Here is a 16,962-nt window from a genome sequence, read left to right on the forward strand (position 1 = left end):
ATCCAAACGGCCAGCCACTCGCATCTGTTCTGGCTTGTCCGCAGATATCAATCAGGAAGATGGATATGTCTTCATGTGATAATTTGTCTTTCGATGTAAGTTTGGAGATAAATTTTCCATCGACATTTACGACTACACGCTGATTGAGTCGCAGAGAAAATTCATCATAGAACAAATTTCATTTTTTATTCAACGATCTTACGTATTAATGTCTGAGATCTTTACAATTTAAAAAAAAACGTACAAAACTCTATAAATAATTTTTATACAATATATTTATATATATTATTATATAATAGTTTTTTAATCTAAAATTAATTGGGTGCATATGTGTTAAATTTATAATAATAGCAAATTTATCGATAGATAATTTTAGAATATTTCTATGTAATTACGCATTTACGCCTAATAAATAGTATTCTCGTAAGATGCCTTATTGCGAGCGTTTCTCATCATTCATCTCGAGCGTTACCGCAGATGAACTGATGGAGACGATCGATCGCCGATAAATTTTCATCCATCAATTTTAATTGATACCGCTCGGTACGCGTCTCGCGCGCAGAGATTTCTTGCACGAGATCCGATCTTTCTCAATCTCGTTTTTTCGCGCAGCGATGTAACACGGCCGCATTTTGTCGAATGACTGCGAGCGTTGGTAGCGGTCGATATTCGACGGTGGCAAGCATGTAATTCTGATAATGGATTTAAAAAGGTTAAAATCTACGGTTCGCGGTACTCGCGAGGTTTTTCTCTCCTACCCGCGGAATTTAATATTCCCCGAAGGGGATTTATGCCGGTCACGAGATTTCGTGAAATTCATGATTCTAGATTCAGGTGATTGCTGAGGGCCATATGAAAATTGAATGGGGTCTATCTCGCGTGTGTCTCCCTTCACCGGCGACCCGGTCCCACCTCTCACAGAGTTCGCCGAGTTCGTTGCTTTCCGGCGTACGCTCCGACGTTCTCCGGAGGTAACGCTCAAACTCGGACGATATTGGCGAGATTGCGGCGGACAAGTTGCTCAACCGGCAGTAGCCGCACGTATTGCGCCTTGCGAAACAATAGAAGCCCTTGAGCGTGTTGCGAAGGACTTCCGGCAAGTCGGGGAGTCTGCTGAAGATGGGAATGTTGCGGGGAAGCACCGTATCTCGGCGTGGAAGACGCGTCGCCGTCGAGTTGAAACGCGCGGAAGTTGATCGGGCTGTTTCTCGTTATCGAGAAGCAAAAGTGAATGAGATCGACGGGGACGGAAATTCAATATATTCAATATCAATCTCGGTATTTGGAAAACATTTGCAAATGCGAAACAACTAAATATTATCGATAATAAGAGTATCATTAATTGCGCTATATCTCTCGATGATAAATTATATTCTTCTTTTTTGCTCAACTCAGCGTACGATTACTCGCGTTAATGAGGCAATTAATTGATTTCAGTGATATCCATGTAGGAATAACACGCTCCAGATGAACGGCAATGCCGTTGTCGTGAAAGCACACGAATATTAATACAGAATGATAGGAAAATTAATAGTTGCACGCATTGGCATTCCATTATCCGATTTTTCGCTGGAAATCGATTAATCTGAAAACCTTCTGAAACTATAAAACGTAATTACTTATCTTAATCCGCGTAAGTGGAAGTTTTGCTTCCAAGTGAACGATGTTTCTTCTTAACGACGAGAGACGAACGGTAATCGAGTCTGCCGGTCGACTTAACGTCAATCAATCCGAGCCGCATCGCTTCCTCGGTACGCTTTTATTTTGTCTCTCCCGCCTGACTATAAATCAGTACGTTTTTACGGATGCGCTTTTTCTGTTGGAGAGATTCAACGCGCATGAGCCTGATTAAACGGGTTATTAATTACAACCTGCTGACGACGTGAATGAATGCGGTATACGCTCAATAAATCGGGGAACGTCTTTTTTTTTCAGTATTTTCTTATCTTAAAATGCCCCTAGGTCACGAAATATATTATGCTCATCTGCAATGCAACAAACTACGATACAAGATAAGATTTTTGAAAAAAATGATTAGTAATACGAACGTTTCGATTTTACTTTTTGTTACACAAAAATATCAAAGACAATTATCTATTATTTACTATTTTATATTAATGTGTACAATCTATCCATAGATTTTAAAGAAGAAAAAAATTATTTTCTCTTTTAACAATAACACGTTTATTGCAATGTTTTCTTTGCGAACATTTTAAACAAAATTCATCACCAAGTAACAACGAATCAGAAAATATTTGAAATTCAGCTACGACAGCTGATGAAAAATCTGTAGCTATCCGCGAGAATTTCGATTTATCCAAAAAAAGGTTAAAGCTCGCGAATAAGCTATAACGACGTTTTTTTTTTTTTTCGAGACTCGGCAAGAAATGGTTTCTCTGACGAATAAACAACGTCGCGTGAAAGTCTTAGAATGTCTGTAATGTAGAAGGAAGAGAGGAGAGAAAAAGAAGAGGAGGAACGTGTCGGAGGCCACGAGGCGAGGGTTGCATACGAAGAGGAGAAAATCGGGCGCGCTGTCGCCTGATGCCGAACAAAAGCCGAAGAGAGTATCCCTATAGCAACTATTACGGCAACGTTGTCGACTATAAAAAGAGAAAGGCAAGCTAGATAGATACGACTAGGTTGTTGCGGCGACGGACGGAACAAGGAGGAAGGAACCGAAGAATCCGCAGGATTCCCGAGAGCAAAGGCGAACTAATATCTTTTCATTTTTTTCAAAATGTTATATCTTTTATAATTTTGACTATGAAATTTTTGCTATTATAAAAACAAAGTATTATTATCTGGAGTATTGAAAATTTATTTTATTATTAAGTATAGGATGGCAAATTCAAATAAATATCGATAACGTTAAGATTCTAATTTGTTATTTGATAAAACGAAAGTCCGCCGGCTGCGGAGAAAGAGAGTCGCTTTTAAATAAAGTCATTTTATGACCCGTGCTGGTAACGAGGCGATCGTCACTAAGGGTCACGATGGTACAAATACATTCATTAATCCAAATCAAATGTCGTGTCACAAGCTAGTCGCAAGAAGGCCGGCTCGCTCTTTGCACTTATTACAAAGCCATAACTTATTCCGGTCGCGCTTATTATCGTCCAATCTAAAATAAACATTATGAGAATTTAATTGACTTTTCGAACTACTTCTTGCCTTTTCTTTTCGATTGCATAACTTGTAACTTCTTCTTTGCGCGGACCATCGCAAAGCGTCTCTAAAAGTTGCCGCAACAATGGATTCTTTTATAAGGTATATCCTTGGCAACTTGGGTAGCCGGATTCAGAAACTCTTTATAAAGTATTTAGACGGACTTATTGCTACGAACACTCGAGTCGTATCCGCCACGATATCCTCCACCAAGCGGTTGCATTATCTCAAGAGCAATTAGCCAAGAATACCGCTCTTGGGATGCAGGCCGCGTCTTATCGGTCTTTGGAATAAACATCACTGCCAATGCTATTTATTATCACGGGAGAGGAAAACATTTGTCGCTGTGTTGTTAAAGCTAAAAACTGAATGATGCTTCTTGGAACGAGTTGTCTCGCGATCATTTATTTCGAGTCTACTTGAATTTATCTTTGTTCACGTTGCAAAACACAATTGTTTTATAAATCTTATCGCCCGAATATAATTTTGCTTTAATTACATTATTGCTATACAAGGATTTGGAAAAAGGCAAAAATATGCGTGTAACAATGAAATTTTATTTCGTAAAATATGCACGTGCGTGCATAATGTAACGAAACGATTTCACCGAATATCTAACATTTCTCGTTACGGAAAACAATTTAACTCGTGTAATGCGATACAAATTCTCATGACAGCGTAGCTGCACACTAGGTAAACAATCACACGACTTGCTTCGAGATATCGAGTGTGCTTCGATAACGCTCCGTTACACGGGTGCACCGTTTCCTTTTGTACACGCATGCAAAGGACGGCGCATAGCGATTGCACGTCGCGTTGCAGCTGATTCGAGGCATTTCCATATATCGATCGTCTTATCCGGCGGTAACCGCGATTAAAGCAGCCGGAGAGGAAGCGATTTCCTACTGGCAGATTTTCATAAAGAGCTTCGATTGGCATACGAGATATCGATGCCACGTTGCATGGATTATGAGTTATCTGCAAACAGAGCGAGTTTAACTGGTATAACGTTAGATAAAATATTTTTTCGCGCGACTTCATGGAATCGAAGCATTTGCCGGAGCATTCGGGATGCCATCCGGGAAACCGGTTGGTGTCAGTAATAAGATGAGCGTCGTTATGTCGCGAGCGATCTAGTTAGCATTAGAATGCGAGTGTCATCCGTTTGAACAATCCCACGTAATATATATCCCACGTAATATATATCGGCGCACGCGACTGTTTTAATGGCAGACAGCGCATTTCCCGTAACATGCAAGATAATAACTTAAGATATGTCACTCTGAATTAGATGCGATTACGCGGCTTCAAGGCGCATAACGTGCGCCCTCGCACGCTTTTCCTGCATGCATATTCGAGAATATGTGTGCGTCGATATTAAGGATATGATATCACTTAACGTTTGTCGACGTTGTCGGATGCGATAATTGACTATCGAATAAAGAATTTTTAGAGTCTCTATCAAGATTCTAAGAATTTTCTCTAACAGATTGGCGCCAATCATTACGTCCGATAACGTCGACAAGAGATTTTCCATAAAAATCAATATAAATTTTGATAAAATTGCATAAAAGATAACATACCTTCGATTTTATCGCCACTTAAATATGTTGTAGAGGAGATTTTTTTTGAGTAATTCCCCGCAAGAAATATTTGGGGGACAGAGAGCATTGGTTTAGAAGATAATACAAATTGAAGTTTGACATTAGAGTATATGTATGTTGTATAATTTGTTATTTTTTCATTAAAAAAATTGTTTTATGATATTTACGCGTGCCATAAATAATATTCTTTCAAACTAAGACTCAGAAATTCGTGTAATTCCATGTCGAATATTGTTAACAAACTTGAAGAAATAGGTGAAAGACATTATTGATAAATAGCCATGTATCTATCCGTATACCTATCCCGTAAATGTAAACAAACATCTTTTCCACGTGTGCTCTACAACAAATACAACGTACACAAACTTTACTCTTCCTAATATTATTTTATAATATCTGAGAAAAAAAAAAACATTAAAACTGTGAAACTTTAATTTGTTATATCTCCTAAACCAATGCCGTCCACCACTTATTTTTTACGGGGAATTACTCAGAAAAACCTCCTCTATATAACCTATTCTTCAAGAGAATTGTACTCAAGTTTTGTACAGATATTCAGAAGAAACGGTAGAATAGTCTACGAAATTTTCACGCTTTTGTCAGTGTTTTGACATACGACACATACATCCTTAACAATCGCACGTGTATCATGCGGGAATTCGAAATGGACGAATTAATTCGTCGAGTCGGCAACGTTTTGGGATGCAACGTGGTACGGACGAGCGAGAGCGGTCGCGTTTCCCGTCTCGTGCTTCTTTTTCTTTTGTCGCTACGTGCATAGCGTCGCGAATGCGCGCACAAGCTTCTTTTTTTCTCTCGTACCACAGTACGGCACGGCACGGCACGGCACGGCACGGCACGCGCTAGTGTCGGAGAATGGACGTAATGTTCTGTTTAACTGCTTTTATTTATTAATGAGAGCGGGCGCGTCGAGTCAATTAACTCGTCCGAGGAAAAACGCGCTCCCATTCCCATTCGCCGTTTTATCTCCGGCTTATACTCTCGCTACCAACGATATTGCGACCGAAGTTGCACCGTAGAAGCCGATACGTGTGTATCCGTGACCCGGGCCAAACGCTGTGCGCGAATAAATAATGAAGTTAACGAGCGTCGTGCGTTGCACCCGGCCGACTTTCTTTCCGCCGTTCGATCGCGCGCGATCACCGACTTGTTCGGAACCAGTTGGAATCCATGCCGGGAACGTGAGCGAACTGGAAGAAAGGATCGATCGATCGATTTCAATATAGACTGACAGATGACAAAATCTTTCATAAATTTAACACGTGTAAAAGAATAAGAGATATACGTATGTTCGTACAACACGTTTTTCTTGTTTCAAAAACGCGAAACGGCAACGTGATGATACCAAGAACTTGATTGTGACATTGTGACTTAAAAATTTAATAGCGTAATAAAATCGGATAATCGAATATCAACGTACCGCGGAGATGACGCAGGACTTGGCTATATCGCGTTCCCCGCGACAGTGAAATGTGCATCGGGAGGCGGAGTATTCTCGAGGGTATAAAAAAGTCTTCGGCCTCGGGCAATCGTGCAGACGTGCGAGAAGTATGTACAACGAAGGCGGGTTCGCGCGCCACGCTCGACGAAGATACGTCGGAATTTTAATATTTCTCGGCGCGAGAAAGGGCCGAGTGTAATCCCCTTGACAAACGGTTGCCTCCTCCCTGATGCCCCTTGACAAACAGGGGCCATCGGTTTCGCGCGGAGCTACGTAGACAAGGACGACGATGTCGACGTGGAAGAGAGGCGAGTATCGCGAGGCTCGAACGGATCCGTCTCACTATGCACGCGCGTGAGAGGAACGGGAGAGAGTCATCAAAGAGGAAGAAGGATAGAACGGCGGAGCTCGCTGGACGAGATCCAAGAAGTTTCGCCGCGCTTTGTCGCCGAAACAAATTGCTCGGGTTCGTCGCACAGAACGGACGTCGCTATCGTTCCGTCGTTTTCGTTATAATCGCAGTGGCCGCGATCGACTCGCGCGATCGGGGATGCGACCGACGACAAGTCCAACTGCTCCTTTTCGCCGTTCTTGTCTCGTTCGTAGAAAAATATCGAAGCTACTCATCGCTAAATATGCCGGCCGACTGGCTTTACTCGTTGGTGCGGTGGAGAACGATTGCGGAGGAAACGCTCTCGCGTCATTCGCCGCGCTGCGAACCGCGCATCTGCGACGAGAGAGCCTTTCGTATCGCGCGTGGGCATTATGGTCCCCGACTTTGAACCACACGCGTTCGTGGCGCGTCATTAATATGGGTCGTCGGATAGCCGACGACGACGACGACGGCTACGTTCCAAGATTCCGACTCGCGTTTGCTACTATTTTCGACTCGCCGCAACGCTCGAGTCGACTGTATCCACACTCGGGAGAAAAATCAGACATTCATCTAGCGAGACGAGTGGCTGCGGCCCGTAAACAGCGCACATTTAGCATGAAATGCGATGGCGAGTTTTATTTTTGCACGGTGTAAAAAACCTCCAGAAGAGAAAATATGTATGAGAGATAAACTCTCAAACTTCAATGATAAATTTATCTAACAAATAATTCATTCCTAGAGTCACGATTTTGTACGGAATTACTCATCTCGAAAGAAACAATAGATTCATAAAATGGAAAAATATAATTTCGCGACAAGCGAGTGTTATTCGTATCGTAATAAGCATGTTTGGGAAACAAGCTGATAATAACGGCTTGCGAATAAACTTTGCTCTCGCGAAAGGAGTAGATTGATCTTTGAAAGCCAAAGTACCGTACAAATGTACGCGCGTGGGATTATTATTCGACACCGCGATCGATTGCACGCGGATTGTTCTTTTTTCTTTTTTTTTTTCCATCATAGAGAACTTTCCGGAGATTGGTATCTACATATTGTAACTCTCTCTCTTTAGCGCGCCGTAATAAATACGTTACCGCTGATGCGGAGGTCAGCGCGAAAGGTTGGCCGACAACGTTCGTAGAATGCGATTCAGCGTGGTTTAGTCCGAGGGAGGGCACGGGATGATAAGGGACCCGGGAAAAATACAAAAAAAGAGCTGGTAAGATAGCGCGTGAAAGCGGGAGAGGGTCTAAAGGGGGGAAAGAACCGTGGCGGACAATTAATTTCGAAGCATCGCGACGAGGAAACGAGCCGGGACGCGCCTCGGCGAGGATCTGCATGCAAGAACAATTAGCTACACCTCCTCGTGGCTCACCTCCGCGATAAATCAGCGAACCGCATTACCGCAACGGCCAGCGCACACAATGCCTGTAATTCTCGCCCACTCTGGCCAGCATGGATAGACGTAAGGAAGAAGAGGTGGAGGATGAGACGGGGGGGCTCCCTCTCGGTTTCTGATCATCATCCACGAAGACACGGCCGAGAACGAGGTAACGAGAATGTACACTTTGCGCCCGACCGAGATTCGTCAACGCCTTCTACTCTTCGCTGGCGACAAGAGATTAATGAGAGGACCTCTCGCAGGATCTCTCTCGGTCATTGCGCCGAGATATTGTACTTGACGAGAGCTCGGCAGAGCGGCGTAAAGCGTGAAACGAAGTCCCTAATAAAAAAATCGTCGTCCCGGTATGAAGGGACATTTGTGGCGACATCGTGGACCGAAATGATGTGGTTTCACAGGTTTCTCGTTCTTTATTGCGGCGCGATATAACGAGCGTTAATCTTTTCCGTGCGCATTGCCGAGGAGCATGACATTGCTATAATTTTCCGGTAAGATTATATTCTTGACGGACATTTATAGTCTTTAGCAATAGTACAGGCAAAGTATCTAAAATGTGTTCACGAGTCTTACTTTACGAGTTTGTTTACGAGTAGAAAAGAGAGAAAAATTTTTTTCTCTTATCCGAGCGATGGCACTTTATCCAAGTGTTGATTTTTCATCGGACCATGTAGGATACTCGACAAAAGTAACTAAATCACCCTGAATCGTACTCGCTTGTCGTATATGTTTTTCCAATCGGAATGTTTGTCGCCGTAAATCAGAGAGACCGAGATGCGCATTGCCGGCAAAACGTTCGCGTCAGTCGTAGTTCTCCATTATCCGATCGTTATCCTCGCGTCCGCCTTTCTCGGCACAAAATACGCGGCTCCGCCTTCATAGGTTGACGTCTCGATCGCTCAGGCCTCGCTCGAGGAACAACGAGGACCGACGATGGTGCTCGTAAACGCGGCGAGATATTCGGATACGGGACGATAAAGCCTCGTCGAACGATAGAATTTCGTCGGGTACGTCGTCGAGGAAAGCTGTCGAGCCGTGGCAGAACGAGGAAGGAAGTACCGGTTATCGTGTATCGAGCAGTACATGGAGCATCCGCGCTTACGGCTGATGGAGCGGAAACCGTTACTGCCTGCCTACTCGCCCGCCTTCGTAAATCGTCGCGGCGCTTACCGATTTTATTTACCGCGCCGAGTACAGCGCGAACCGCGTAGAAATCCTTCACAAGGGTGGCCGGATATAGCACCGGCGGAATGTGCACACGGGATTTATCGTCGCGCGGATATATAATACCCCGTGCGGCGGTGGAATCAGGGCGGAACAATGGCCGGGGATAATGGGTTCGAGCAGTTTTCGTGGGAATGAAATCGCCGTGCGCCTCTCTCTCTCTCTCTCTCTCTCTCTCTTTGCGTCTTCGCTTTCTTTTTTTCTCGCGCTTGGCGCATGGCCCTCCTTCTTTCGACAAGTGCGGGATTTTTCGATGACGACGGTGAGAAAAAAGTTACATGATGACCGCGACGCCATTGTACAATACTTTGAATGCCCGCAATTTCACGCTCAAGCGATTCGGCGAGGTGAGAAGAGAGAGAAAGAGAGAGTGTTCGAAGTACCCGATAATGTATCGTTAAGTGGTCACTGACGTTCAACACGGACGGACGGCATCCAAGTGTGCGTTAATGCAGCGTCTGGTATCGTCTGGTTCCGCGCACTGTCATTTTTTTGCAATATCGTTTATTGCGTTAATGTCATTTATAGCATCATTCGTAATTAGTTCCCCGCGTATTCACGTTCCGCAGCATGTTAAACACTTAATTGCATATGCGGAATGCTAAATGTATTCTCGCTGAAAATTACATTGCTATTTTACGTTGCAACGTTGTCGTTCCTAGGAAGTTATATTCTCCTGGACTAACATCCTGTATTAGATAAGAAACTATTTAAATTAATTCACAGAAGAATTGCGATACAAGCTGCACATTGGATATTAAAGCAACTTGTTGCACGATACCGTAACGTGTTTGTTATCGGAGAAGTAGAAACTATACTAATCACGCACAAAATTATGTTATCTTACAAATATTTTATAATTATAGCAACACACACACAAATATATTGTATATAATGATACTATATTAATTTAATTAATTCTAGACGCCCTTTCGTATTAACACTGAAACTCGTAACATAAACGATAAAGGTAACAAACTTGAAGGAGTGACGATAATACCGGAAGCCTGAGAACACTAATATCGATGCTCGTAACAAGTGGTTCGTATTATCGCGATCAATCAATGTTTCATAAATGTATCGCAGTAGAGGATCTCGCGCAGACAATGAGCGGTTTTCGACGATAGCGAGATTCCATCAGCGATCCATCAAGCAGATAAAGGGCCTATCGATTTGCCCCTAGGTGGAGAACGGGTTAAGTCTTATTCGCGGTAAGAAGAAGCGGCGGACTAGATTCACTTGATCAATCATTCCGGACAGTTGAAGGATGGATCGACTCGTCGATCGTACGATGCTTTACGAGAAAAATATATATAATTTGAAGTTTTATTTTCTAGTTTAAATTCTTCTCGTTACCGAAGCTACGCTTCTGATCTCGAGAGGATCTGTTTGCCCTTCAGGAAGTAATTTTTTTTCGAGTTTCACCATTTTCGAGAACGGGATCGTCGGGATGAGAATTTTTGCGAGTCGCCGGCGAACGGAGAAAGAGCTCATATTTCACGAGAGAGCGCGAACATGCGCGAAACGAGAGCGACAGGCCGCGGGGGCGGTGAGACGCATTAAAACTCGTCCCGGCGATGGTGCGAGAAGTCCTCCTTGCAACAGGCCCGAGAGGCAACAATTGGAGCGTAATTATGAGCCGGGGCCTCGACGGCTGACTCATATTCAACGCACGCATAATCTTGGCTCCTTCTCTCGTATTTCTCCTTCTCCGTCGTAGCACGATTCCACGAACATTAGAAAAAGTATCCCGCTCTGGGCGTTTATTCGTGCGAGTTTGTGGTTTCTGACCACATGTTGGGATAGTGAGGTACTTAGACGCTTGCGGGCCTGAGGCAGTTCGTCGGCGCGCTTGTACGATTCAGACTCGTTTGGAAATTTCGATAATGGCCCGGCATTAAAAGCGGGTTTAGTTTTACGAGTGTGTGCTGGCTGTAAATGTAAATGGTAGGTTAAAACCTATCGTTAGATGTGTTTCACAGATTTTTTTCAAGAGCCAAAGATATTATTTGCTTTTTTTAACATAATCAATATCATTGATAATCTGAGGATTTTTATATAAAATGGAAAAATTTTTTCTGCAATCGGAATTTAAAAAAATATATATTTAATTACATTATATTTTTTGGCGGTGGGAGAAAAATAACATTTTCCGTTTCTTTCTTTTCCCATGCTATCATGTAGCTAAAACTTATCTACATTCCTCTTCTTATTTGTGGGATAAACATATAGGAAATTAAAAAAAATAGTTACATAAAGAAACTAATATGTCGAATGGGGAAACTTATGTCTCCAAATAATTATTTGCCGTACAAATGAGCGTTGGATAACGCTCGGCCTTTTCTCTAGAACGATCATAAAATTGCCGGACTTTTGTTAGTACGTTCCTGGACAGAGATATGCTAACGCCTCCCTAACAGAGGTTACGGAGCGTAACGCAGCCATTCATCCCACACCTCGTCGCCGGTGTCCGGGTTCCGGAGCAGGCCGGCGACCTGGTTGCGGCAGCACGCGCCAGGAAGTGACGGCTGCAATGGCATATATGTATGTTCATTGTATAACGTGCCCGAGAAATTGCGCATTTTTTTTTCCAAACGAAAATGATAGGAGCTGAAAAAAAATAGTATTTGTTGCGATTTGTGGCATCGATACATATATTCTTCTTCTTGTCCAGTTGAGCGATTAAACGTTCAAGAATTTCAGAAATTAAATTTAAGAGGTACAAATATTAAAAACTTTATTTCTTCATTAATGTTAAATGGATTCTTTTATACGAGAATTTTAGTTGTAGTAATATTTAAATAATTGATAATTGTTTGTGTGCGACGGTAACAGAAAAGACGATAAACGAGCGATTTTTTTTTTTTTTTTTTTTTACAGGGAAAGAGAGAGATTTATCTGACATTCTCGATAAAGAGATCGATGACGGATACGAGGGAAGAATTTGCAGTGAAGCGAAAGTGCGTAACTTCCACAGCACCCGGTAAGTAAACGTATACATGCGTATATTTTCTCGCCAGCGCTCACGCTCGAGAGACGCCGGCGATATCCGTTCGTGAGCTTATCGGACTTCCTCGATCCGTGTAAACGCGCCTCGCACGACATGAAATATCCACTACCGCAAACACCGGCGACAGAGCCCACATTCGCGGTACGGGCGCAAGATCGTCGAACTTTGCGCCGGTTATAAATCACGAGGCGGGTCCGATCGATATCCAGCTGTGGGGATAAATCGATTCGGGCTTGATAAAGGATAGATCGTACGCGGAACTATAATAAGTGAGCACGTCCAAGAGGGGGTGGATGATGAGGCTGCGTGTGGGCAGATCTCGGAGCCACGCGCGAGAAAAATTGCGGTCGAGCGTAATCGTATACGACACTCTTTAATAGAAAATTGTGATGTAGTAATAATAGGATCGCGTGGCGCGCGTCTTGCGTAAGATGAAACCTTATCTGTACGTTTCTCGCGCGTTCGCAAAAGGTGCGCGTGACATAAGCGTAGATAAATAATTGTAAATTGTGTTCGATGTGTGTATATATTTCGCGCGACTTACTCGTTTACGAGCTATCTCTTATTACGACAAGAATATACGTTATATTGAAAAAAAAAGCGGTCGATTGTCTAAGGAAGAACCGCATACGCATGAATAGAAAGAGAAAAAAATTTAGATGACATTTATTATTTATAAAATGCGTTTCCCACACGAGATCGAATCTCGGTATTCGGTTATATCGTGAAAAAATATCGATTACATTTCTTGAATACGGACATATATTATATATTATATATAGAAAGATACTTCTTTAACGAAGATGCGTATTCTCATTCATTCTTAATGCCGAGAGCATTAGGCTAGATTCTCACTCGATACAGGAAGTAACTAAATCAAAAGCGAAGAATCTTGGGTGAAATAATTTACTGCTGCCGGCTGTCGTTTTTTCGTCGGGTTCTCGTGAACCCTCCGAACAATTAGACCCTTTATGAGCCGCGAAGGGTAACCGGGATGCCGCAAAGAAGACGCGCCTCTTTCACATCCCGTGCCATTGGCGTGACGAACGGTTGGAGGGAGGGAGAGAGGTAGGGAATAGAGAGAAAGTCGTTTAAAGTGACGCTCGCCACGTGTTTCCATGCACGAAGTACCGTGGGTAAGATGCATGAAGCGACGGAAGCCGCGTAGGACGAAACCGCGCAACGTCTAGATAGAGGAAGAGAAACGACGACACTGACGCCGGTCATAAAAAATTCCTTTTCTCTCTCTCTCTCTCTCTTTTTTTTCGGAAAATCCATTAGAAACAACGGTGCCGTCGTGGCATTATTAATATCCACCTCCACCTACGGGAAGTCCATTATATTTCGGGGAGATTTAAGCGCACATTTAACCCTGTCGCCGTAGATATTTATGATTTGTTATTTGTATATGTGCGCGTATCGTGTAGTCTCGACCAGTGGTCCATTACGTATCCGTTTGAGGTTCCCGGGCGCAGGTTGAGATGGGATCGACGATTTGTAGCGTGCTTAGGGAACACGATTCACCATCTGTTCATCGATGTCTCCGGTCATTCGTATCAATTTACACAATCAAGTCTCTTGTATTGATATTTTTCAAATACTTAACAAAAATAGTTTCAAATACTTAACTTAGCAACATAAGACCAAGTCGTTTTTAAGGATCACCGGGTGCCTTGGGACCAGGCATATATCTGCACGATGTTGAGGAATGTACCGAGAGAGAAAGAAAGGGGAAAAAAAATGCATACCCTGAATATCTTGGTCTTAGCGAACGTAGACGATGGTTGTCTTCGCCCCATCTCCGCGCTGTTCCCACTTCTCCACTTTCTCGTGCTCGTCCTCGAAACAGTCCTATCTCACCTTCAACACCGCTCGAGTTTCAAGGAAAACGTATATGCCCGGCTTGCGTTTCCACGGCGACGTTTCGAGGTAGGAACGAGCGGGGTGGAAGGGCCTCAGGGTTAGAGGAGGATACCATCATGCCACCGCGAGCCGTACGCTCTCTCGATTAATGGACTACGCATGTTAGATGCTTGTAGCGAACGCTTGTAGACACGACGCGGATACACACCACCGTCTGACCGTCGGATAGACGCTATAAATTGGTAACCAGTACGTGGAGAGACCGCGCGACACGCCATACGACGAAGAAAACTTGATATTCGCGTACGTTGTCGTCGAACGATAATTTTCCGCGCGCGTCCCCGCGTCAGGTGCGCGCTCCCGTTATTATCTCATGGAGATAGCCACCGAGGGGGTGCATACGCGATTAGAAGACAATGGACTGTTCGCGACCGCTGTACTCGACCGGAACCAGACGCGCGATGCGCGCTCGGCAAAATATTATATTACTTTTCGACATGCTCGGGGAAGAGAGGCAGGCCCGCTGTATATTTCTACTCTCCGACTGACAATCGATCGATCCTCCTCCCGATGCTGCCGTTCGCTCCGCAAAAGCGCCGCAATTTATTTCCTTTATGTCGCCGCTCGACGCGAAGGCTGTGTGTAGGTATTTGATTGCACGCTGCAGTAACGGCTATTGCGGAAACGTTTCAGGAAATTACACATTTTTTTTATATAGCAGGGATTATTATATTTCTTTTGTTAAAACCTGCGCAGATAACTTTGTATAAAACTGTCAATTCGCGTGATAAAATAATTATAATTTCACATAATTAGTTTATTACCGCTCGGATCTGATAATGAAGAAAGAAAGTATTATCGAACATTCTTTGCTCTTATTTCACATCATCTCATTATCTCAGCAACATTGATGAAGAAGAAATTATGCGCAAAATCTTTACAACTAAACGAAATAAAATTTAATACCTTTTTTCGATTTTCCTTTCTGATTTCTCGTAGCGGTGGCAAACTTTTATAATTATGAGGAAAAAGGCAGAAAAAAAGTTGAAGAAGAAGTTCTTCAGCGCGAGTCGCGATGTCGACCGCTCATTATTTTTCTCAGGATGAAGCGCGGGAATAGGGTCGGACTTTTCGTGGAAAATTAGCGCATTTCCCGCTCTCCGTTCCGTGACTCTAATCTCCCGATTGCGGAAGGAACGAAAGGAGCTAATCGGCCGCCAAGTGGATTATAAATCCTGACGGGCGGAGACGCCGCACCGGCAGAACGAAGTAGGAAGATGCGTCTGGCATCTCGCCGAGAGAGGCATAGGCCGGGGAAGCAGTTCCCGGACCAGAACAACCTCTCTAATTATTAACCGTTTTATCTGGAGGGGGGGGGGGGAGGAGGGGAAAGCAATGGAGAAGATCGGCGGGGTTTCTCGCGCGATACCGTCGGATATTCCCCTTCGCGTAATTAAAAGTAACGACTCACGGTGGGACACTTTACGCGCGCGATCGTCCCTGGGAAAAAAACACGCCGTTGCCCGGTATACTCTTTGCACGCCGTTTGCCAGCCACCGATCGGTTGGCAGTCCCTGGCCGGCAAACCCTTCCGTAAACTGGTTTGGGACGTAATTGGAGGCGACGTTAAAGCCCGAGCATGGACGACGATGAGCGTCCGTCGCGTCGTTGGGCTTCGCCACGACCGCGAACGGGAAAGTCTGGTGTCACCGTCAAATTTATTTCGTCGACCCTTTGCCTGCCGCGCGGTAGAAGCGTACATTAACTTCGCGCACTTAATCTTGGAATTTCGCTGATTCGGTCGACGAACCTGTACATACGTATTCTGGAATGTTTCGTTCATTCGATGAGCGCGCATTCTCTTTCGTTTTCATTCCGAGGGTGAAATTTATTTTCTATTTTTTTTTTTTTATAAATGTAATCTACATGTTAAATGAACATATAAGCCTGCTTTCGACATCTCTCTCTTCTGTATATGTTATCAATAATATTAAAATACTGCCGATTATACAATTCTACTTATACTCAATCGCGTTCATAACAAATGTAGGATTGTGATCAAAAAAGCATGTTACCGTTACGTACGCCTCAGAATAGGCATAGCATGTTTCCGTTCGATTGCTCTGCTAATTGTTGGGGAGCCGGCAATGTTCGTGTTTACCTTAAAGCGGATAGATCCAATTACGGAGAGCTCTCACCCTCCTATAGCTTCCGTCCGCGAGGATCGTGCTGTACGCTCTTACGACGAACGAGCGGCGTCTCGCACCATCGCATCAATCTCCCGCCACGTTTTTTACATTTCTCGCTTAACCATAGTTTTAGACGGGATTTCTAGCAATTGCACGCCGCAGGAAGCTGGGCATCGGCGGTTTCCTCTCGTCTGCTTTTCACCGAAAGCTCCGACGAAGTAACAAACTCATGCGAAACTTTTCGAGCAACCGACCGCTCTCTGGTTCGGCCGGCTGGTCGAGGGTGAAAAGGTTGAAGCCTGCCTCCGCGTTGCTCTTTCTACCCACCTCGCATCCTCCACCTTCATCTCGCCCTTCTGGTGGGGTTAGCGCGGGAGCCGCGTAATGAGCTTCCCAGGCCGGTTGTAACGAGCAAAAACTTATCGTCACTCTCCCTTCTGATTTAGTTGGTCTGCCACGTCGTTAGTTGTACTGTCCCTCTCTTCTCTCCCTGACAAGAAGGAGAGGCTGCATCATTACAACAAACGTCATTTCTTTTAAAGAATCATAACTTTACCGTTCGTTTCCGGAGCGAAATTTTTCAGTAGCAATTATATCTCGTGTTGTTTCGCACCTCGTGTCGCTTTGTTATTTATATCTTGAAACGAGATCGTTGTAATAAATCTAA

General features: G+C 43.9%; 1 long non-coding RNA gene across 1 annotated transcript in view; it reads left to right on the forward strand.

Annotated features, from left to right (window-relative positions):
• The window catches only part of LOC138938060 (uncharacterized), a 216,580-nt gene that overhangs the window by 136,562 nt on the left and 63,056 nt on the right, over positions 1–16,962 (forward strand). Inside the window, exon 2 of the long non-coding RNA XR_011447643.1 lies at positions 12,114–12,216. This is a non-coding gene — a long non-coding RNA (uncharacterized lncRNA). The remainder of the gene's footprint in view (positions 1–12,113; positions 12,217–16,962) is intronic.

This window comes from Polyergus mexicanus, unplaced genomic scaffold (assembly GCF_030449975.1).
Source record: "Polyergus mexicanus isolate NDT 795.1 unplaced genomic scaffold, iyPolMexi1.0 SCAF_12, whole genome shotgun sequence".
Classification (NCBI taxonomy): Eukaryota; Metazoa; Arthropoda; class Insecta; order Hymenoptera; family Formicidae; genus Polyergus; species Polyergus mexicanus.